Below are 5092 nucleotides of genomic sequence, written 5' to 3' on the forward strand. Positions count from 1 at the left end.
TTACCCACTCATTGGGAGGCTGGGAACAGCATCAGACATGATTGTTTTTACTATTTTGTCTTAAAGGACACTGTGAACAAACCCACAAAATAAAGAGGATTTCAGTGATTAGTGCATCCTTTCAGAACTGCTGCTGCTAGTGCTGCCACACTAAAACTCTAGATAATTATTAATTTTTCATAGCAAAAGTGTTTCTCCATCATACATATTTATTCTTTTGTGATTTTCTTTTAGTAATCTCAGAAATGTTGCAATTCTGCAATTTCTGAGAGAAAACAATTTTGCAAGATGTCTGTAAAAAAGCATCTCTGAGGTTCTGTGACTAAAATGAGATGGTATAGTGGATTCCATATTCAAACAATTAAAATGTCCCTAAAAAATTGCCCCCTGCTTTCAAGCTGGGGACAGAATCCTCTTAGAAGGGTCTAAAAAACAAGTCACAAGGCATGAGAACAGTCTGTCAATGCTGTCTCCAAGCACAAGGTAAGATCTTGACTTTTGTCTGAATTTCCAAACATCAATCTCTCAAACTTCACTGAGTTTCACTCATTGGCTTTTTTTTGGATCTCTTTTGGGTACCAAGAAAGTCAGCCCCTCATTCATCAGCTTCTCCTCAGGAGCACATGGATGCTTTGGACCTGAGGCACTGATGAGCTGCAGCCTGAAATATGGACAGAGAGCAGTCACAGAGCTTGTCCTCTTGAAATTCAACAAAGATGTGACACTTTTGGCCAGGACACCAAACATTCATTCAATTAACATGGTGGAGTTGCCCATGACTCAGATGAGGATGCTGTCAGAATTCTAGAGTTCAAAACATGGTAACCATAAAAGGTCTTGACTGTTCACAGAACCTGCTTCTTCAAGAATGTTTTCTACTGTGTCTGTTTTTATGAAGACCTTGGCTCAAAAGAAACAATAATATGTTTTTCCAGAAAAAAAGAGAATATTTATAACATTTGCTAGTCTAATGACCTTACTATGCTCTAGTGGCAGTGTACACTTCTAGCTCTTAAACATGATCTGTATTTTACAACAGTTTTATACCAGAGGTGCCTCAGGCACAAACCGTAAAATTTAATTATTTTCACCTGTGAGCATCAGCTCATGCAACAAAATAAAACTTGTGTCAATCAAATATTTTTTTGTCTTGGCCTTACATATGCTTTCCAGAGGATTTATCATGTAGCAATAGAACTGGAAAATAATTCAGAAGTAAAACATGGATAAGTCAAAAAATAATATAATTAAGAGTTTGGAGATCTTACTGTGACTTTTGATTAATGTTAAAATTATGAGTGAATCATCAGGTTAGTACATTTCTATTCCTAAAGTGGTTCTACCTTTAATTAAAATATAATTTAAAATAGCCTTGTGATACGTGAAAAAAATGAAAATAAATTGATTGTTGTCCTCTTTACTTGGTCAAATACATGGCTATCATGAGGGCACAAATATCTTTTATTTCCTCCTGTCAGGGTGATATCCTGTGTATTACTGCATGGCCCAGAGAAGAGATGAGATGCTGCAAAACTGATGAAAATAAGAATGGAGGACCAAATAGCAGGTAAAGGGAAAGGTGTGGTTAGTGGTCAAATTTATTATTTTATGCCAAAAGAATAAGGCGGGTTTTCACATCTCTTCTGAAGATACCACACCTTGCTCAGCAAGAGATAGCAGGGCCAGAAGACAGATCTGTTTTCATTATGTCCCTGTCAGTGCTGGAATACCTCTCAATTTATTCTGTTGTGGTAACATCATATCAGACAATTCAAGTCTTCCTCTCACTAAACTCCAGTGAATGAACCTCAGTAAAACAGCAAATCAGTGGTGACATTGGGTTTGAAATACATTTTGTTATTCTGGAGTTAATAAGAAAACTCTTACACAGTAAATGGGTGATGAACATGTTGAATTTCTTGTTTCTGCAGTTTTCTCAGGGTTTGGTTTACTGGAAATTTAAAGCATTATGATCTGACAGTTTGTATTCTATGTGTACTGAAAAATTAAACTCCTACCATGCCTTTTAAATAAGGTCATTTATGATAATCCAGATGTCTAATTATCCAGAAACTGGATTATGTCTACTCATTGGTTTTGAAAACTAAGTAGATTTGTACTTTTGTACATTTGTACAATTTCAGTAAGCACTAAGAGGTGCACTTCCCTTGGTTGATATGAACCCACCTACTTGTCAGGGCCAACTGCAGAAGCCCAGGAACAAAAGAGAAAACACCAAGATTTCTTTTAATCTGAGCAAGTGCAGCATTCAACACAGTCTCAATAGCCTCATTTGAGGCCTTTAGAGGTAGTGCTTACAAAAGCATTAAAACACAGAACAGTGATGACTGCAAATAGTACGTTCATCATTTATTGTATAATTATCTCATAAAATTTCACTGGAGACCCTCACACTAAGATTCTTCTTGTTTAAAGTATAAAACAATCTAACACTGCTAAAAAGGTCACTAGAAATGAATAGTGAATAATATTTATTACAAGAAGGATAGTTAGGAGATGAATTTTATATATTGAAGGACTTTTTCAGTGGTGTTGGCATCCCAGTATTTCTGGCATCTGCAGATGTCGAATTGCATGATATCTTGTAGGAATGGTATTTCTCAAAGAACAGCAAAGTTTACTAGGAACCAGAAATAGTGTGGGGGGAATTTCTTCTTAAAGTCATAAGAGAACTTTCATGCTATTTATCTATTCTTTTGCAAATGGAATACTCATGCCATCTAATCACGACTTCCTCAGATTCTGCAAGACCAATAAAAGGGGCACATTGATATCCAGTGAATAGAAATACAGTATTGCATTCTGGATTTGATCTGTTCTGTGCATTCTTTATATTCAACCCATAATATTAAAAGGTTGTTTTCATGAACCTAGCTTGTTCAGTCACTAGTCATCTGATTTTGCTCTGCTCTGGAGATCAGTGTGAATAGTTTTTCTTTCCTATTTGAATACTGAATATCAAGCCAACTAGTTTGAGAAATACTTTAAATTATGTCTACCATATGTATTAGTTATACATGAATAGAGACAGTGTTTCAATTTCTATCAGTTGCTGAAAGCTTTTTCAGTAATGCTATCAGCTGAGATAAATTTCAGTAAAGGCATTAACACCTGGTATCAAAGTAGACCTTTATTTTGTGAAGAACAAAATTCCTAAGGCTAATACCAAACCGTTTACTTGGTTTTAATCTTTGATTTAGAATATCTACTGTTTTTGAAACCAGGAGTGAGAATCAACTTAGTGGTTTTCCTACTTGTTCCTTGTAGATATTTGTCAACAAGTCTTCACACAATTCAGTGTGTTCCTCAATCTAAAAGTAAAAACAGCTAGAAAAAACAAATATTTTTCTAGACAAAATAGAATTTGGATGATGGTTTAAACTATCACAAGAACCCATGTATGAGGAGGTTCAATTGTAAATCATTAGGTGAGAAAGACAGAAACCCTGTGCCTTAGTCTACTATCTGTTATGAGACTGCTGAAGGATATCCTTACAAAGTGTGATGGCAGTCCTAATTCAAAGGCCTATCTGTAAACTTGCTTTTCCTATCTATTTCAGGAAGTTTGGACTCCTGGCCTCTCGCTGCAATCCATCCCATGGAGCCATCTGGCAGTCCCTAGATGAGGTTGGATTGGACCAGCATAGAAAGTATAAAAAAGATTCATGAGCTGAATCCACTGCATCATCTCTCATTGCACCAGAAATCCGGGATACTCAGGATCATGCAGAAGGCATTTAAGCTGTTTAATAAAAAAGATTCATAAAGTGAATTTGAGCAGTTGTGATAGACTGACCACACTGCCCATTCACTTTCAGTCCTTGTTCTGCTTTAGATTACTTCCATAAATTTTCTTCAAAGAGAATCTGTAAAAGAGACAGAAACCAATGTGGACAAATGTTGTTTGATCATTTGGAGTCACTCATACTGCCTAGCCCTTTTAAATTTAGCAGTACAGATTACCTATCCTGTGAGGGTTTTCAGAGACATTGGTACTCAGGCACCGTCTGACTTATCCTGAGCAAACAGCGCTCTTGCCCATTACAAACACTAAGAAGCTGTAGAGATAACAGAAATGCTGTATTCTGATCCTTTTTTTCCATATCCATACCATCCATGAGGCTCAGGGTGGCTTTATTGATGGAACATTTTAACTGGGAAAATCAGCACTATCAATTCTATGCAGTTCCTGTAAGTTTCAAAAGAAATTTCCCCGCACAATGGAAATTCTTGTTCAAGATCATAACTGGTCTTAATGAGCTAATAACTGCCGTACTAATTAAAGACATTTCTGCTGCAAGATTTTTTTACAAAAGCTATAAGCAAACGAAAACTTATTCATACTCTAAACTCTGATTCTGTCAGAATGGAATTAGTTCCTCTTGAATGTTTAACTGCATGGCAGGAAATTACTTGGTCTCCTCAAAATTAATCAGATAAGAAGAAATTGCTTCATTTTTCAGCTATTTATAAAAGATACTATGAGAAAATTGCTGTCAACATAAGTAAATAAAATTGACCTGTGTCTTTTTTCTGGGCATACAGATAAGATATACAAACCCTACCTATATACCCTGCCAGGACTGCTTATTAGGAGCAGCCCGGGTACATATTTTCCCCCAAAATAACATTCTTCCCTTGGAATGGGCCAAAAAGCTGCCAATGAGCACTGTAAAAATTGAATAGGTCTGGGCAAATATACAGCCCCCCTTAGATATAAAAATTACTCCAAATGTTACTCAAAACTAAATAAAATCAGGGGCAATTGCAGTGTTTTGTCTTTAATTCTTGCAATCAGTCTGGCTATCGCCGCACACAAAGACCAGCCATATTCTGCCATCAAGCTGTCCACAAGCTCTTTTTACCAGAGAAAAACAGGCTTATGATCAGATATATTTTCCTGAGATGCTGCAGAATACACAGCCACATAATTGCATTATACTTCTGCTCCTGACTGTAAGCAATGAACCTGGCAAGGCAGGGTTCTGGGCTAACTGTCCTAATGGGCCATTTCAGTTGCTTGTTTTCAATAAAAAACTTTCTGCATTGTATACCAAGATTTAGGGTCCAA

General features: G+C 36.4%; 1 long non-coding RNA gene across 1 annotated transcript in view; it reads left to right on the plus strand.

The window, feature by feature from the left end:
- The first annotated feature begins 326 nt into the window (after positions 1–326).
- The window catches only part of LOC141729038 (uncharacterized), a 5945-nt gene continuing 1179 nt past the window's right edge, over positions 327–5092 (plus strand). The window contains exons 1-3 of the long non-coding RNA XR_012580285.1: positions 327–821; positions 1479–1567; positions 3582–5092. The exon at positions 3582–5092 is cut by the window's right edge and continues 1179 nt beyond it. This is a non-coding gene — a long non-coding RNA (uncharacterized LOC141729038). The remainder of the gene's footprint in view (positions 822–1478; positions 1568–3581) is intronic.

This window comes from Zonotrichia albicollis, chromosome 5 (assembly GCF_047830755.1).
Source record: "Zonotrichia albicollis isolate bZonAlb1 chromosome 5, bZonAlb1.hap1, whole genome shotgun sequence".
Lineage (NCBI taxonomy): Eukaryota > Metazoa > Chordata > Aves > Passeriformes > Passerellidae > Zonotrichia > Zonotrichia albicollis.